Genomic DNA, 20,794 nt, shown 5'->3' with positions numbered 1-20,794 from the left:
TATATATATATATATATATATATATATATATATATATATATATATATATATATATAAGTATTCTATGAACTTGTTTTATTTTATTAACATGTCGTATTATTATCTGAATCATTATTATTGTTATAGGTTCGTGAATCCAAGGACAACAGCCATATTTTTAATAAGCTGAAAACTTATTATTAATATACTTTTACTACCGTGAGTATATAGTCCCATTTTTAAACTCTAAAAATATTTTGGGATGAGAATACATGCAATTTATGTTTTACGCCATGGACACAAGTACTGAAAATATATTCTACGTTGAGTTGTACCACCTTGCATATCTTCCCTAATAGCTTGGTAACTAATATTTACATGTTGTAAGAACATGTAAGCGCGAATCCTATTGATAGATCTATCGGGTTTGACAACCCCAACCGGGCTAGTCGCTCCAGTATCGTAAACGGTTGCATAGTACTTCGTTTTTACTACACTTGGTACAGTGTAGGGAGATTTCATAATAAAGGGAATATGCCATATTAATGGTTAAGTATGGTTACCGAAGTGCTCAACAACTTATAGAATACTTTTATACACTTGCGAGTGTACATATATTTATAACTATGAAATCTTGAGGTATATATTTATATCGATGATAAACCTATATATCTCACCAACCTTTGTGTTGACTGTTTAAGCATGTTTATTCTCAGGTCCTTAAGAAAGTCTTCCGCTATTGCATTATCTGAGCAAGCTGTGCATGGAGTCTCATACTTTTATTTAAATAAAGTGTTGCATTCAATAAAACCTTTGTCATGTATTATATTCGACTGTTACGTCACGTGTGTAGTATTTGGAAACCGATGTATTTTGGGGATTATTTCTTAAATAATCGCCCACTTGTTTAAAACATGCATTATGTATAATAATGATGTGTTTTTTACGAAACGAGTGCAATATTTTCTAAAACGTATCATATAGAGGTCAAATACCTCGCTATGGGACCAATGAGAACGTACTGTGTTTATAGTAATATGGACGGGTCGTTTTAGTTGGCATCAGAGCGGTGGTCTTAGCGAACCAGGTCTTGCATTAGTGTGTCTAACTGATAGTTGTTAGGATGCATTAGTGAGTCTGGACTTCGGCCATGTCTACATGTCAAAAGTTTTGCTTATCATTTCTTGTCAGAAATTACTTGCTTATCATTCTTAGTCTAGGCACATCTTACTGCATTGATTGCATGAATGGTGTATAGAAAAAATTCATATCTTAGCATACCTGCTAAATCACATCTTATCATATCTATTACTGTAAACCTTGCATGACATATTCCGTAAATCCCGCCGTAATCTACAAAATCTTTTGCTCAACATATTCCATAAATCCCTCCGTAATCTACGAAATCTTTTGCTCTATATATATAGATATTCTATGTAATTAGAACACCATCCGATAGCCGAAAATCATTTCATATCGAAAAATCATTTATTCAATCGAACGAAATGGAATTCATCATTTCAAGTCCCTCGGATTCTGAAATGGAATGCACCAGTAGTCAAGATGACTTCAATTAGAGTCATACTTGGATTGGTCACAAGTATGAACTTGGAGCTTGAATAGATGGATGTAAAGACAGTTTTTTTTCATGAAGATTTACAAGAAGAAATTTACATGGAGCAGCCGGAAGGTTTTGAGGTTTTAGGAGATAACCTCATATGCAAGCTGAAGAAAAGTTTATATGGTTTGAAGCAGGCACCTAGGCAGTGGTACAAGAAGTTTGACTCGTGCATGGTAAGTCAAGGGTATAAGAAAACTGCAGCAGATGAGTGTGTCTACATTCAGAAGTTTTCTGAAGGAAATGTCATTGCGCTTCTACTATATGTAGACGATATTTTGATCTTAGGGAAAGATGCAACGAAGATCAACCAGCTGAAGAAGGAACTCTCGAAGTCTTTTGACATGAAAGACTTAGGACAGGCTCAACATATTTTGGGAATGCAGATAACCCGAGACAGGAAGAATAAAAGGTTATGGCTATCTCAGGAGAAGTATATTGAACGAGTGCTTTCACGTTTCAATATGAACAAGGCCAAACCTGTTAGCATTCCATTAGCCAACCATTTCAAGTTAAGCAAGAGTTCTTGTCCCTCATCCAAGGAAGAGATCGGGGAGATGTTTTCAGTACCATATTCTTCAGCAGTTGGAAGTTTGATGTATGCGATGGTGTGTACAAGGCCCGATATTGCTCATGCAGTGGGAACGGTGAGTCGTTTTCTCTCCAATCCCGGAAAAGAGCATTGGAATGCAGTAAAATGGATTCTCAGATATCTTAAAGGTACAACGAATCTATATCTTTGTTACGGGCAGTGTTGTAAATCTCCCGAGATCTCCCCGAGATCTCCCCCGAGATCTCGTTTTTAGAAGGCAACCGAGACGAGATGTTCATCTCCCGAGATTTCTCGGTCAACCGGGTCAAACTCAGTCAAAGTCACGATTTTTCAGATTTTCTTGCTAATTTGTAATATTTGCTTATAAAATTCGTAATTTCGAAGATTTTCTCGCTCATTTCTTGGATATTTTTGTAAAATCTCGTAAAAACGTATATAAATATACATATATTTATGTTTTTATGTTTATTTTTATTAAAAAAAAACTATAAAGTCAACGTAAGTCAACGTCCGAGATCTCCCCGAGATTATTCCGAGATGCCGAGATCTCCCTAAAAAAGTCCAAACGAGATCTCCCCGAGATCCGAATTCTCCAACCTTGGTTACGGGGGAGCCGATCCAATCTTAAAAGGCTATACAGATGCGGATATGGCCGGAGATCCTGATAGTAGGAAATCTACTTCAGGATTCATTTACACTTTTACAGGAGGAGCTGTTTCATGGCAGTCAAACTACAAAAGTGTGTTGCATTATCCACAACTGAAGCAGAGTATATTGCTGCCGCAGAAGCTGGAAAAGAAATGTTGTGGTTAAAGCGTTATCTTCAAGAATTTGGAATCAAGCAAAAGGAGTACAAGGTATATTGTGACAGTAAGAGTGTTCTAGATTTGAGCAAGAACTCCATGTACCATTCCCGTACAAAACATATTGATATTCGCTATCATTGGATACACGAGGTAATTGATCGACAACTGTTGAGACTAGTGAAGATCTATACAAAGGAGAATCCTGCGGATATGTTAACGAAGGTGGTGACTCGAGAAAAGCTAGTATTATGCAGAGACATAGCCTGGATGTTTTCCCGAATACGGCTGGAGGGGGAGAATTGATGAGTTTCCAACCGTCATCTAGATGCCTCTGTTCCAGCTGCCATCTAGATGTTCAATGTTGCCAGCTTTGAACAACTCATACGGAAGTAGAAAAGTTGAAAACGATGACGGCCGCCCACCTTCTCCGTTCACACGACACCTTCCTCGTTCACACCATTCCACCGCCACCAAAGTTTTAGTATAAATAGAGGTTGAAACTTCAATTGTAAATCATCCCAAAATCACTCAGAGAAGTGTAATCACAACCTAGATAGTGTGTGTGAGTTTGAGAGTTTTTTTTTTTGAGTTTTGTAATACTCGTGTAATCTATTCTTGTGAGTAATAGAATTATTTTCTCTCAAATTTATATCTCCCAACGTCCAGGTGATTCTCTCTTCCCAACACTTTTAATCAAATGGTGTAACTTCATGAAATGGTGTAACCATGGTACCTTTACACCAAGAGGTGTGACATTTCATGAAAAGTTTTACACCAAAAGATGCAACTTTTCATGTTGACCTTTCATACTCTATAAATAAGAGTATTTGTCTCACATTTCAAGATGATGAAAACATGAACATTCACAATATACAAATTATCTATGTTCTTGACTTCCAATTTTAATTGCCTATATTGGAGTTGTGCATTTGTCTTATCCCGAATAAAGATTTCGTGTAACCCTAAGGCAATATATGTATAAGGTCGAAATACTTTATCGCGAAAGTGACTACACGATTCAAAGGTTTATCCGGCATTCAAACCCTATTATCCAACAACGCGATAAAGTATTTTCATGGAAGATATTATTGAGTTTCTGTTTGGGAAAGAAGTGCTTGTTTACGGAATAAAAGTTTGCCTCAAATGTGGTTTAATTATTGTTTGAGTTTCAAGGCCTCAAAGTAATATGGAACATATTGAACTTTGGCTTTGTATTCGATTGAATACTGAAAATAATTTGTACCACCAAGAGTAAATTCGCACATGAATGATTGTTTTATTTTCTTATCAATCATTTTGATGGTTTTATTGTAAACATCAATTTTGCCATCTCTTTAACACGGCAACAAATTAAACAGAAAACAATAATATTCCGTAGATGATAAACCTTGGATGAATCTTGAAAAGACATTGGCGATATTGAATTATATGAGTTCCATTTTGGAACACATGAGTTTTTATTGAAGATATATTCATACAGTGGAAGTGGTTTTATTGAGAATTCATGAAGTATTGGATCAAGCGATAACATCTTCAATTCAAACAAGTAAGATTTCTGTATCTTCTGTTAATATGTTATCATAAAATCCTTGCAAAATCACATACGTTTATTGTTGTTAAATATGATACTAATTCATATTTGAGAAATGATAAAGAACATGATTTGTTTGTTGCTGCCACCGCTTGTTCTCTGTTTTCAATCAAAAGCCTGGCACACAATTTAATTATATTAAATTTAATTTGATATTTGTAATTACTTGCATGTTGAAATTTTTATTTTTTTTTAAATTTAATGTCCATGCTTGATCATCAAAAGATATCATGATTTATTTATCAAAATTCACCATTTACTTACCATGCATTTCAATTGGTATTCAAAATTTGGTGGGTATCTATTGAAACTTGGCGGGTAGCAGTTTCTTTTGGTAACGGTTGAAAGTTCTATACAAAGTTGGTAAATTATGAATTAATTCAATAGTTGGTGACTGAGTTTGCATATTATTCTATATGTGAATGTGAATCTTTTATTTATCTTTATAAATCTCAAGCATAAATCAGCCACGTGTCAGATCCTTATTCAACCTCACAAAATACCTTTTTCCTCATAATTTTAAATTAAAAAAATTACTAATTACGTGAGCATGACGCGTGTCCCGGAAAAATTGCAGAAACTATCAAAATTCGTTTTAGGGTTATTCTCCATCTTCAATTGAAATATTCAAACCGTCACTCTCTCTCTTCAAACCATCAAACCTTAATCATCACAATTGAAGATTCATCCATCTCTTGAATTAGGGCTTCCAATTTCATAAACAGATATGTTCTTTTTTTCTTTCATAAACTGATGATGCAATCGGTTGATTTAGGGTTTCCAATTTCATAAACTCACGACGTAATCTCTTGAATCTCATATGGAGATGATGAAATCGGTTTAAAGGTACGAATATTACAACCTATCGTCAACGATTATGAGACCTTTAGTCCATATTCTCAAACGATTTCAACATTCAGTTATCGACTAATATGTTGTAAGTATTCAATGTTTCATGTATCGATTAACGAGTTTTCGTTTTTGTTTAATTTTTATTAATATTGATATTGATATATCGATTTTGTGATGGATCAATCTTATTATTTTTCTTCTTAAGGTTTTGTTTTTTTCCTTTTCAGGTTGTTTATGAAGTGTTGGAAAAGATTTCAAATGGATTATCAAATTAAAACAGGTTTTTCATCTGAGGTCCCTAAATCAGAAGTTGCAACTTTGAGCCATAAAGATATTTCTAAGGTTATTGCTTATAGTTTGTTCTATAAAACAGAAGTGGAAGTTTTTACTTCATTGAGCTATCTGGTTTCTTATATATCATGTTCTTAACAAATATCGTGTTTGTTTTATATTGCGGACCTTCTCTAGATCACACTTTAAGTATCTAGAATTTAATGTAGTACTTTAGTTGTAAGAAAGCAATGTGCAAGTATATTCATCTCATTGTTATATGGAATGCATTATTTATAGTAAAAGAATCTTATGCACTTTTTTTTTATTTACTTAATTTTTTTTATTTTTTTTTTAGCAGCCTGTTAAAAGTCATGTGACAATCTGTGGGGATATTCATGGACAATTTCATGATGTTGCTGAACTTTTTTGTATTGGAGTAAAGGTGCGTGTTTACGTTACATTTTATATTTTCTTACACACTTTTTTTTTAATTTTAAAACGGTTAAAATTTGGTCATAACAGGTCTAGACAAGGGAAAAACACACGTCTAAACAGGTCAACATATATACTGTTAGTCAACAGGTAATAAAAGGGCTAAAAAAACATGTTAAAACAACTGCATTTGGTACTAAACAGGTTTATGTACAGAATGCAACTTTCATTACCTCAAAACACTTGCCTTTGGTGAAAATCAGGTTAATGTACAAGTGGAATCTTTCATTAGGTCAAAAAAGTTTCTATTGGTACAAAACAGTTGCATTTGGTCAAATTAGGTCAATGTTACTCAAAATAATCTAATAAAATGTCAGAACAGTACAAACATGCAAAACAGGTTAAAGTTGGTCAAGTACGTGATAAAATACTTAAACTTTTTTGTTCATGTTTTATGCCCAAATAGGTGTCAAAATGGGTCTGTTGATCATATAATCATTTAGTCAAAGTAGGTGTCGAAATGGGTTAAAAAATAGGCATGTATTGAATCTCTGTAACTATAATGTTTTACGCAGTGGCGACTCCAGGATGAAAATCCAATGGGGTCCTCAAAAAAAATTTCAAAGCTATTTATATTTGAAGGGTATTTTAGTGGTTGTTTACCTCCAAAAAACCATAAATTTTCAATATATATGAGGTCCCTTACTTAAATTTAGTGGTGTCCTATACAATTTGAGATATACAATGTATAAATTCTTTTTGAAGTAGTGGGGTCATAGGACCCCATACCCCAAGGCTTAGAATCGCCCCTGGTTTTACGCCTCATGCTTTAGTCATGTACATTTACCTGTCATAAAGGGGCTAAACGAAAAAAGAAAAAAAAAAAAAAAAAGGTCAAAACAAGTGCATTTGGTACTAAACATATTAATGTACAGGATGCAACTTTCATTAGCTCAAAACACTTGCATTTGATGAAATACGGGTTAATGTACATATACTCCAAGTAGGTGTCAAAATGGGCTTAAAAATAGTCATGTATTGAATCTCTTCAATTGTAATGTTTTATGCCCATATAGTGGTTTTACTCATGTATGAGTACGTTAGTCATGTATCATTTCATGTTATATTTTGAAGGCTGTCTCATGGCTATAGTGGTTATTGCTGTAGTTGACACCACTTTATCAGCTATCCAAATGGCCGTGCTATAAATGCAGGTACATACACTTTTTGGTGTTTCAAGGAAAAATTAAAGTTATTATTACATTTCACACCACTGTTAAATTTAAATGTTTTTCAACCTGACTTATCATGTAAGTATAAGGTTTAGTAAAAACAAGTACTATTGCTTTAGTAAATTTCAGCAAAATCAAGCACTATTGCTTTAGTAAAAATAAGTACTATTCCTTAAGTTTTGTAGAATTATTGTCATTGTGTGCATATTCAATGTAATAGGTTCCATTAGGATATTTGATTCGAGTTTGACTGTCATTTAAGCAATTTGTATTATAGTCGACTATATGGGTTATTGTGGTAACATGTCAAAGTGGGTTAGTTTTGAAACTATCTGACTTCAGGATGGGTTGGGTCGGGTCGGGTAGGGTCATTCAGTCACTTACATGACCGTTCGTTTCTTTTTGTTTGTTGGGCCGGTTGTGGTGGACTTGCTTCCTGGATTTTTTGAGCTGGAGGTCTTCTTTGACTTAAACATGGCTAACTTTGGTGTTGAATAAAGGATATGAAGGGGTAGTGAAGAAATGGTGTAAAGGTAATATGTATATAAAAAAATAAGCTTGAGTTTTGCTTTTTCTTTGTGTGAAAAGAACTTTGTTCTAATTTATAATTTATATCTTTAATTAATTTGTAAATGTAAATCTAACCCTACCAAGTCAAACACCCTGCATATAGCTCTTATTTAGTTCATTTTCTGAAGGAAAAAAAAAAAAATTTATGGATACAGTTAAGGATGTTACCTAAACTTCTTTGTTCTAAGACATTCTATCTTAACTTATTGATTTTAGTTACGCTTTTGTTTGTTTGTTTGTTCCCAATCAGTTTCTTTTGTGTTTTAAGATCGAAATTTATCGAGTGGTGGTAGACAATTTGTTTGTGCTTTCGATTTCTGAATGCTTGTCAAGGGCATCAAGTTGTAAATACGGAGTAATAAACACAAGAGTCAAAGATACAAACACAAGCTTGCGCGCAAGTGACCTAAGAGATATTAATATGCCTGGTTCAACAGCTTATGGAAATATAAAAGATATGGTGGTTGACATGAGATTTTTCAAGTGTGATGCCTGATGATTTGCTCGTGGACAAGTGTACCGGGGTTATTTACAGTGGCTATTGGTTTTGGTATATTATTTTTGACATGTATTATTATTTTTATGATTTTCGAGACTGGGATGTTTACTAATATTCCATTTTGTTTATCTTTGGTCATTTAGGTGGTGTTTGTTTTTTTGCTTGCAGATCTTATTATGTCTTATGTCTGCGGGCGGACATACATTTCTATTGAAGACGGTTTGTTTTTCTGAAGACATAAGACAAAATAAGATCTGCAAATGTCTTCAAATGTGCAGCTATAGATTATTGCTTCTAAACTTATAAGACATTTTTCAATATACTCTCTGCTCTCTCTTTCTCTTCCATTCTTTCACCACCAACCAACCAACCCACCTCCACCTTAGCGACAAAACCCTTCTGGTTGCACCCCTTCCGACGATGGCGACGCTTTTTCTGCGGCACCACCTCCGGCCGCAACACTCCCGGTCTAAACCCACCACGTGAACCCACAATCTGTAAAATTATAAAACCCATTTATAAAACCAATTTGTAAACCCACAATTATAAAACCAATATGTAAAATCAATTTGTTAAACATACCAATTTGTAAAGACAACAGTATTTTGGCCACACCTCTGACCACTGTTGAAGATTAGCTCGTATAGGCTTTGTGCAGACCACAAGTTTGAGTTAGGTGGATGTGATAAAGATTTGATATATGTTTGTAAATATAAATGATTAATTAATAACAATCTTATATTTTATAAATGGGTGAGGTAGGATTTGTTTATGAGAAGAAGAAAGAGAGAAGAAGCAGGTGTGCACATAAGATGTATTTTTTTCATTACTTTGTTATTTTATTTTATTTATTATTATTTAGTAGTTACGGAGTTAAAATTTTGATAATCTTTATAATTTATATTTTATAGTTTATATTAGTTTAATACTCAATTATTTGATAATACAAAAATGACGTTAATTCGGAATTAGATAAATTTGTGCAGACATAAAAACAAACAGTCATTAATGATCAGCATGCAGATCTTCAGACTACATCTTCTTTACAGACATGGTTCGCAGATCTTCAGTTAAAAACATCTTAAAAAACAAACAGCACCTGAGTTGTTAGCCATTTTTTGTCATAATGTTGGTGTTTTTGGTTGTTCACTAAAAACAACCCCTCGAGTATACCCGTTGTATTTGTACTTATTTCTTTTATTCTAATGGAATATCCCGTGACATGGTCACTTTATCCAAAAAATAAAAAAATTTGGTAGTAAGGTTACGTTATGTGTTTGTATTCTAATCATTAATGATGCTCTGAAAAACCTTATACTACAATTTGTTATCCATCGTGTCATAACTTGCTTAATTTGCTTAGGAAATGTCGAGTTTGTGAAATGGTTAATGACTACCAAATTGTCATTAAATGGGTGATACTATACTAATATTTTCAAAAAATTTACTTTCAATGCAAATACGTTTCATAACAGGTTCATCTTAATAACAATAGTAAAAGTAGCTATCAATGGGGGTTATTAGAGATATGTTATCTTGCTATTCACTACTCACATACTCCAATCTACAGTACTTGAAGAACCAACCAAATTTTGCCCGCATCAGAGCAAAATCGACCAACCCAATACTTGGAGATAATTATGAGTTCATAGTTTTATCATACCGTTAATTGATGTAACATTTTACGTTTTGAATTCGTTTGATTAAGAGTCTCCGTGCAATGCACACGCTCTTAATTCTACACGTTATTATGCAATTTTCCATATAAATTTTTCATATTTACGAAGATTTAACAATTAAAATGCCGGAATTAGTAGACTAAATGTATGTTAAATATTATAATGCTATTTATGATGATTATATGGGTCAACCATAAAAGTTCAGCATTTAAGGTTATGTTTTTATCTAACTGATGTTTGTATCTAAATAACATAGAACCGTTTTACATTAACCTTATGTTTACTATTGAGATATTAGAACCCATTTTGCAACTTTCTTTGTTAAACATCATGAATATGCTTATACAAAAATACTTAAGCAGCTTATGTTTATTTTGTGAACAACTAAAATGTTGTCTACAAAGAAGTTTTGCAACAACTATAATAACTTTAAGTAGTTGATTCTTATTTATTTTTCAGTATTTAAATTCTATTACTTAAAACCTTTTGTTTTGGATATTGTTATCCATATTTATTGTTTCCTATGTAAAAGATACAAACGTTTACTATTCATCGTTTACTTTACAAGAAATCATGTTTACATCAATTCCTAACTTTATATTGTGTAATCATTCTATGTATGAACTATAATTTATCAAACTTTTACTAATGTGTGTTGTTTACGAAAACATATTTTAGTAATTCAACCACAACAGTATTTTTGACACTTTTCGTATCATATCGTTATTTCATATATAAGTTTAAAAAACAATAATGTTTGCTGATGAGTACCCGTGCAATGCACGGGCTCATAAATCTAGTATGTAATATATGATTCTTAAATTGCATGTAGAATTAATAGATTAAAAGTTAACCGTTATAAATTTGGTTATGGCAATGTCTGGTGTTCAAAGGACATGAAAATTAATTTGAGTTTCACATTCAGAGATATATTACTACCGTCTACATACGTAGTTACTTTATCCATGTGATATATGATAAACTATCAACTAGTTAATATTGATTTTAATTTAATATTAACTGAATATGGATATGGGTATTGAATGTGTCAATTGATAATTGTCAGTTTGCTTGATGAACAATCAATAATGTACAATTTAGTGTACGTTTAAATATGGAATTATATTAGACTTCCATGTTGTTTAAATTGTCTACTAATACCGGTATGGTATTGAACTAAAATCATGCTTTGGAAATTGAAAGTCTGATTTAATGCTTCCTTATCCGTACTGTAATGGTTTGTTTGCCCATTTTAGCCCCCTGAATTCCTGCAGCAATTGCTTGTTCGCCCATCTTTGCCCCCAAATTTTTGCCGCAATCGTTACTGCAATTGTTGCTTCGATTTTAAAACTCACTAGTTGGTTTAATATCACCCTTTATAACTTTCATCGATTCTTACTCAGTCCTTAACCAATTCTTAAACATCTTTCTTGCTAATATATAATACACCCCCAACATCTACCATAAATCTATTGATGATGTTTTAAATGTTTTCTAAAGGGATAATATGCAAGAGTATTGATTATAACCAAAAGTTTATCATATGATGTAATTCACTAAACACCAAATTATTTTTCAATCCTTTCATGAAGACATTGGCCAAAAGGACACTTGATTGAGTACATTCAAATCTTCCATTTTGAATTGTGTTATGTCTTAGGTTAATAGCTCGCCATGCATTGCTAAGACCACTCCCTATAGTTTATTACCCGTTCATTACCCGTAACTAACCATAGGCACGAGCTAGTTACTCGCTTTAGTTACCCGCATCCACCATCAATTTAACGGAAGTTTTAAGTTTAGTTATAGGAATTGTGGGTCCAGTGGCTTTTTATTGTTGAACTTGATGCTTTATTGCTTGTACGTTGTATATTAAGAGGAGTATTGTTTTAGCCATTATAGGGAGTGTTTAATTATGAGTTAGTTATATGATATTGGTGTTGATGTGGCGTTGATGTGGAATGTTAAGAGGATGAATAGTTTAGTTATGATAGGGAGTGGCCTAACCATAAGATAAAAGTGTGCCATGAATTACTGTTGGACAGTAGTCCACATGTGGTGGCTCACAATTGTTGACTCACATTTGCAAGTTACATTTGAATGGAAAACATGAAAGACTATTGATAATAGTCTTGGTCATAAATGTGAAAGACTTTTGGTTACATGTACTTGGATATTTCTACGTCAAAGATGGATGGCATGCTGGGATTTTGTTTCTTGTTTACACGTACCTAACACATGTGAGAAGTGATATAAATAGAAGGCAGTAGTGCAACAAGAGATTATCCAGGGAGGATCAAAGTATCACAAAGGGAAAACACAGTTGATCGATAATATCAATGGAGAGTGTGTATTTGTGAGGTTGAGAGTTTTATTCTTGTAAGGAGTGTAAAAGAGTGTACGAGAAACTTAGATTTTATGCTAAAATCTAAAGGGCTTGAGTTTGGGTTTAACTCATAGTGTACTTTTTCTTGTACCATGTTCTTTTATATTATAAGAATAAAGGAGACTCTTGGGGTGGACGTAGGCAGGGTTTTTTGCCGAACCACGTTAAATCGTCGTGTTATCAGTTACTTTATTTGCTTTCTATTATTTCTCGCAAGTTTGTCTCAAACAAATTATATCCTAGCTTCCGGTGTTTCGGATAGTTTTTTGTTTGGAGATGATGAGAAATGGCGGTATGCAATTTAAGGTGGAGTCATTTTAGATGGCGGATGACGATTGAAATATCACTGAACACATGAACGTGTTTAATAGTCTAGGTATCAACTTGCAAAAGTTGAGGTTTATGTTGAGGAAGAAGATAAGACCCTTATTCTTCTTGCCTCTCTTCCCAGTTCGTATGATATTTTGGTCACTACTATTCTTTACGGAAAGGCTACTGTAAAGATGGAGGATGTAGTGCCGGTAATCTTATCACAGGATAAGAGACGAAGATCCAGTGACCATTTTTGGTCATGGAAGGGGAAGGTTTGCCGAGAAGAGATCTAGTAATAAGAGTAGGTCTAGATCAGGAGACGGCGTGAAAGGTATCCAGTGCTTCAAATGTCATGAGTGGGGTCACTAAGGAAGGACTGTCCACTCTGGAGGAATGGTGAAGGTAAATCTGGGGGTTCATCGGCTGCGGTAGCAGTTAATGTACCGGTGGGAGATGTTCTCACAATCTCCAAAAGTTCTACTTCTGCTCAAGATGAATTGATTTTTAGATTCTGGTTGTACGATGCATGTGTGTTCCAAGGAAGCTTATTTTGATAAGCTAATGTTAAAGAAAGCGGGGTGCTGACTTTAGGTGATGGTTCAACATGTGATGTTGAGGGTGTTTGCATGGTGAAAATAAATTTATTTCACAGAGCTTCTTACGCTCTTGGTGGTGTGGCGTACACACCAAAGATGTGCAAGAATCTAATTTTCTTAAGCGTGGTGGATTCTCAAGAATACGGCTATTCGGCCATAGGTGGAGTTATGAAATTCACACGTGACATGAAGGTCCCGATAAAAGGAGAGAAGTATGAGGGTTTATTTCGTCTGGTGGCGAGTACAAAATGTACTCGTGTCTCGAAGGTTTTGAAAGCGTGCACGCGGGAAACAGGTCGGGAACATGTTGGGACATGTGTGACCAAGGTAGACGATGGTGAGAAGGAAAATCCTACTGTGGTGGGAGAGGTGATTCGAGACTCCTCTCCGGAGTCAACTATGTAAGTTGACAGGGTTAGCTGCACATAATTATTGACCGTGTTATTTGAATCGGGTTTCAGGACCGAGGTGATTCAAGGTGTGTGCAGCGGGGATAATGAGGCCAATGGTGAAAATACTATACTAGGGGATAGTATTTTCGGTGACGGAGAAGATAAATGTTCGTCAAGATGGAGATTGTTGGACAGTAGTCCACATGTGGTGGCTCACAATTGTTGACTCACATTTGTAAGTTACATTTGCATGGAAAACATGAAAGACTATTGACAATAGTCTTGGTCATAAATCTGAAAGACTTTTGGTTACATGTACTTGGATATTTTTACGTCAAAGATGGATGGCATGCTGGGATTTTGTTTCTTGTTTACATGTACCTAACACATGTGAGAAGTGATATAAATAGAAGGCAGTAGTGCAACAAGAGATTATCCAGGGAGGATCAAAGTATCACAAAGGAAAAACACAGTTGATCGATAATATCAACGGAGAGTGTGTATTTGTGAGGTTGAGAGTTTTATTCTTGTAAGGAGTGTAAAAGAGTGTACGAGAAACTTAGATTTTATGCTAAAATCTAAGGAGCTTGAGTTTGAATTTAACTCATAGTGTACTTTTTCTTGTACCAGGTTCTTTTATATTATAAGAATAAAGAAGACTCTTGGGGTGAACGTAGGCAGGGTTTTGCCGAACCACGTTAAATCGTCGTGTTATCAGTTACTTTATTTGCTTTCTATTATTTCTCGCAAGTTTGTCTCAAACAAATTATATCATAGCTTCCGCTGGTGTGGGTGCGTTACACAAATTGTCATAACAATTACCATATAGAAACCATACCACCATGAGTCCACGTGACTTTAATGCCACCATCTCTAACCTTCTTCCAAGTCTGATTTGTAAAAAAAAAAAAAAAAATTCAACTTATTACCATTTTTTTGAAATCCAAAGCAATTCATCGTTTCTATTATCAACTAAATTTGGCACTTGAATCATCTGAAGCATAGGAAATCTTGTATGCCATTCTGCAGGCCAAATTCTTGGGTTCCACCTATAAATGCTTGCATAATTTGGCATCATATAAAGCCCTTAGATTTATAATCTCAACTGAAGGGCCTATTTTCATCCCATTTATTTATTATACTGTACATAAGTAATTAATTAATTGTCAAGTTTATACTAAACATGACAACAAATTAACCACAATATACTTGACAACAAATTAACAACAATTAAAAGATCAACAGATGGTAAAGAATGCAGCACCACCACCATATTCTAATGTGTTAGTACACTAAACATTCACCCCAGAAGAAAAGGATTAATTTTTACACAGAGATCCATTTCACAAGAAAGATTTGTGCACTGTGCACAACGGTTTAGGACCAAGATTATCTAGCACTATAACTAGCAAAAACAAAAGAAAACTATCGTCTATGACCTAACATCTTTATCAAAAAAGATCAGTTTAAATAATGCTGCAGTTGTTATTTTTCCATTCATTATACCTGCACCCAAGAAGACATAGCCAAGGTTGAAAACGAATCAAATAAAAGCTAAATAACTAAAGACGTGGCAAAATAGGTGGTTTGGGTGGCAGATAAAAACGACCCAACTTTCCGTACAGTTCAGGATGACCCAAAACACTTCTCCGGCATTAAAATTTTATCCTTAGGAAAGTTGCAATCTACTAAATCAAACTTTACCATTTTTACAATTGTATGTAAGTAACTTAAAAAAGTTCCATTGTATTATGTATTAAACTTTTCAAAGTTTGCTACTGTCTGTAACCGAGTACATCTTATGCAGTTAACCGGATTTTAAGCGTTGTGGCACGTGGAAACCATATACGATGCCACGTCAGCATTGACATGTTATTAAAGGTGACATATCAACATTCTACACATACATAGAAGTGCCTCAACCAGTTTTGAGAGGTTGAATAAATACAATTGATTTTCTTTATGTTCATGAGAAATAGCCAATATGGTAAAGTTTAAAAAATGTTGGGGAAGTCTAGTAACTAAAAATATATTTTTAATATTAGGAGTTAGGACCGTCTCAAAAAAGTGTCCACCTTATTCTTATTTATATTTTATATGTTTCAAAATAATAGTCCACTTACAAAAACAAATCACTAAACATTATTAAAATCTCCAATTTAAAACTCTCAACTAATAAATTTGGTCAAACTTACCTTGAATATATAAGCAAAACTTACATTTATCAAACCTATATTAAATTCAACAAAAATTCCTATTAGACACTTAGGGGCTGTTTACCCTTTTGTGTATTAAGTCCTGTTTCCATTTGCCTCTGTTTGCTGTAAGGAAACAGATCATTAAGTGGAAAGTAAGCAGGCCCTTATTTTAAGGGGGAGCGAATATTATGATATAAAATACTGATACCGGGAGTATTATGCTATAAAATACTGCTACAGCGAGTATTATGCTCTAAAATACTTTTAGAGCGAGTATTAAGCCACTAAGTATTGGTTTAAAGTTTAAACTAACACCTTAAAACAAAATGGTTAATTTAAAAAAAAAAAAAAAGAAAAAAAAAAAGAGAGATTGGACTTACAAGTAACCATTGAAGAACAACATAAAAATTTATGCTCCCAAGCACTGCATGAGGTCGTCTTCATTAAACAGATAACCAAAATCTTTCAGCGAAGTCGGACTGAACGGATAATCTAACGACAAGGGATCAATTGATGATTCAAACTCGTTATCCACTGGTCTTTCATGCCCGTTTTGAAGTTCATCTTTTTCAACATTCCTGGGACCCACACCTGTGTTTCCAATATGAAACTCGTGAACGGGCTGCTGTCCTTCAATTGGTGTATTATAGAGACCGTAAACATTCAGATGATGTAATTCAGAACTCGCAGGTTCATGGTGGACCCCACTAGGTCTATAATCAGATTCTTGAACCGGTGGATACAATAACATGTCTGGCAAAATGTTAGAAACATTTTGCACATTATTTGCAGGTATCCGAACTTCCATCCCATTATCAACTAATAAAGGCCCGACACCTGTCATAGTATGATCTTCACCTATGGTTTCTTGCACCTGGTTATCATTAACAGACTTTTCAGGCTTTCTTTTAAGCTTTTTCCTCCTTTGTTGTTCCGTTTTATCAAGATGACGTGGCAGTGCATCACAATCTTTTGATGAAACTGTGGGCCCACCATCTTCAATCCCGTCAACATCATAATCACCCGAAGGTGTCTCGGTTATACTTGACCCACTTTTATCGCCACTTGATTGTAAACATAAATCTTCCTCTCGGTTCAAAACCGTTAACCAAATCGAACTCTCTTTAGCTGTCATTTTATCTTGTAAACACTTCGACTGACGAACCAACTTTCTTATTTTTAGCAATATTTGGAGACATGTGCTTTATAACACCAGTCAAAACTCCAACTTTCCACATTTTCTTCAAATCATGAGGCTTTTTATAAGGGGGCGATTGACCCTTTTGTAGACCTAATCTTGTCCACCAAACTTCACCGCCTGTGGGCCACCAAGGGGGCGGAAGACCCTTCTCTAATGGAAACTTCCTTTGAGGTGGATCACAGTGTTGCATCAAAGATGACAAAAGCGAGCCCAATGTAGCATCTTGTAAATCTTGAAGAACACCATTTAAATTCCCATTTTGACACCCGATTCCTTGTTCTTTTGCAATGCAATCAACGTTGTATTTCGCTATGGCTACGGGCCCATTTTTGTCAAACTTAACTTTTTCTTTCCACCAAGCTCGTAAATTATCAGATGAACCACTTACAGGTTTACCCTTTTCAGGAATAATCCCATAAACGAAACCACGAGCTTTGCATACTTCCATTAACTTCAACATATATTTCAAAATCCCGTCTTGAGCCCTAGACATCTTCTTCCTTCGGGCCTGATCGCTATTCTGCTTAGCCTTTTGCTTCTCTGTAGCTTCTTGTGCTAAAAATCTTTGTTTCTCTTTGAGTCTTTTAAGCTTAATTCTATCCTTCCACATACGTCTTTCAAGATCTTCAACATCGATTTCTTCATCACTTACATCTTTTTCTGCTATGTTGTCTATCCTTATATCATCACCTTCGATATCCGAATTATCCCCCAATCGATTAGTATCCATTATAAGATCAGCCGATCCTAAAAAACCTAACTATTTCCAGTAAATTCTAAAGCTTATCTCTCACAGGAATTTCATCAAACAGTTAGCATGCACAATTATTCAAATCCAAAAACTTTAATCCTTAACATCAAAACGGCAAATAGTTGAACCACTCAACTCATCGCAAATTCTTCAATCTCAATTGCAAGAAACCATGTTCCTAATCGTTCCAAATTTATTAAATTTCAATTTCAATTACAAATATAGCAAATTGTATTTATATTTATATGGTTTTGGCTAGTTAGATAAACCCTATTTATATATTTATCTATGTATATATAAGTATCAACGAGAAACTTATAGAAATTGAAGATATCGATGATGTGGAAAAAGTAACCTGGTATCAATCAACACCATAATCTTGAAAGAAGGAACATATATGAATTGATTCTTGAAACCCTGGTAAATATTTTGATGGAAGAAATGAGGAAAAACGTAGTGATAGTTTATTTATTTTTATTTTATTATTAGAGTAAGAGTAAACTAGGTGAGTTTAGGCTGTGCACAGCCCAGGAATTGTAGTTTATTTCGTTTTTGAAAAGGTTTAACGTATGACAATAATATATGCACATGTTTTCATAATGTTTATACTTTTATAAACACATCAATCAATATAAATGTTATAGTTTCAGACAGATTACAAAATATTTACCAAAACAGTTAAATTATGCAAATTGCATTGCAAAATCAGATGTGTCTACCAATAAGAGGTTATACGGACTAAAATTGGAGGTGTTATAAGCTTCACATTTCTTTTTATAGTGGTGGTGTCCGATCATTTGCCAGGCCGAATAAACCACAAGGTCCTCACAATTATTAATTAATCACATAAAACTTAAACATTTAAACAAAATAAAAAAGCTTGTCGTGACGACAGTGTTGTCTTTTGTAATAAAAGATTGTCTAGGAATATTCTAGATTAATTCAGCAATGGAATCAAGCCAATGGTTTGATGCTCATGCAACTCAGACACCTGTTTCGAGCCTTTCACAAGCAACTACAAAATTTACATCGTACATGGATATCAATCATTAGCTACTTTCTTCACGGAACTTCTAAAATACTAGAAAAAAATTTGACCGCGCGTTGTTGCTGTTGTATTCAACGCACGCCGGTCGTCCCTAAAGTTCAACATAAATTTCACGTTGGACCCTAAAGTTTTTCTTTCCCATGCTAACCCTCAATGTTTTGATTTGGTTTCAAATTAGTCCCTAGGACTAACATCCCTTAAGTCATTATCATTAGTCTGAATTATAGGAGGATAGTTTGGTCATTGTAGTTAAACAATAAAAAAACCCACGTTTGTTAGTTATCAACTTTCACATTCATATTCACGTATAACATTCATCAAACAAACCCTAATATTTTCAATCCAATATGGATATATCAACTCATGGATGTTCCAACGTATACTATATGAACTGAGTATGCAAGCTTGGATACACCTACTTTGAATCAACTATATTTTAAGGTTTCATCAGTTTTTTTTTTACCTCATTTGTATCATCGAATAAATTTGTCACGACCCAGAAAATTTCGACTAATTTTAAACCAAACTTTCGATACGATTTAATATTTTTGACAAGATAAGCAAAGTCTGTTAGGTTGAGTCTCAAAATTTTTGAACTGTTCCATATATTCAATTGACCTTCGACCAGTTTTGATGATTCACGAACATTAAATTGTAAATAGATCTGTGTGTATATATATGTATATAGATAGTAATTGGAAATATAATTTGAATTATTATATGTTATTGTTATTAAAACTAATTATGTAAAATAAAATAAAATATAATATTATAATAATAATAATTACTATTTAAAATAGATCAAAATATAAAATTTAAGTAAATTAAATATATATTTTTGATTTCGAATCTAATTAGTAAACATCAGAAACACTCGGTTGTCATTTGACTAATGTTCATATAAATCTAATAAGAATTTATGAAGATTTAAATTGAAAGTTGAATCGTAAATTGATTATGAAGATTTTAGGTTTAATAGAAATATTTTTATCTTTTTAGTTTAAATGTTAGTACTCCGTACACACAAATTGGAATGGAAAATAAACAATTATCGAACCTTTTTGATCGGGTTTCAAACAGGTAATGAGTGAAATAATTAAATATGTTTAATCTAAAATTTTGGGATTTTTAAGAACACTTTTATATTTTAACTGTTTAGCAATGGACATGATATAATACTACATAAAGTAATTGTCGGTAGCAAAATGTTAAAGGATGACTGCTTACTTTATTTGTTACTACCCTTTCTCTGAGTACCATCCCAACACAAACACATGGGTTTTTGTTTGTTACATAATTTTTCCTGATTGATTTATGAAATAGGAGAAACCCACTATGGATATTTGATATAATGTATTTGTTTTGTTATCTTTCTTCGACAATAGACAGATTGATATATATACATATATCACCTACACTAACAAAACCCACTTCACCACTTGACTTATGTTTCTATTTCTTCTTCATCACCTTCATTTAGTCACCACCTTTTATTACTACTACTTCGTTGGAGAACCACCTCACCACCAGTCGAACCACCATTAATTACAGCTGGGATTTTCTGTTTCTATTTGGACCAAACAAGGACCGGCAACCACCCTATGATCACCATTAACAAACCCGCTTATGTTTCTATTCCATCAACCCACGACAACCATCTAATCAACGGCCACCATACAACCTCCATCACCATCCTAAACAATCATCATTATTACCACCATGATCAAACATCCATATTACAACCATCACCCTCCAACATCACAACCACCATGAACACCCTTTCTTTTCTCTCTTTATCCATCTTTCCTCTCTCTATATCTCCTTTC

General features: G+C 33.8%; 1 pseudogene; it reads right to left on the bottom strand.

The window, feature by feature from the left end:
* Positions 1-14,985: 14,985 nt before the first annotated feature.
* LOC139852854 (ETHYLENE INSENSITIVE 3-like 3 protein) lies at positions 14,986-18,351 on the bottom strand (annotated as a pseudogene).
* Between the last annotated feature and the right edge of the window lie 2,443 nt (positions 18,352-20,794).

The sequence above is a fragment of the Rutidosis leptorrhynchoides genome, chromosome 6, assembly GCF_046630445.1.
Source record: "Rutidosis leptorrhynchoides isolate AG116_Rl617_1_P2 chromosome 6, CSIRO_AGI_Rlap_v1, whole genome shotgun sequence".
Taxonomy (NCBI): Eukaryota; Viridiplantae; Streptophyta; class Magnoliopsida; order Asterales; family Asteraceae; genus Rutidosis; species Rutidosis leptorrhynchoides.
Note: the sequence above shows the minus strand (reverse complement) of the source record. Positions and strands in the feature narration are given on the sequence as shown.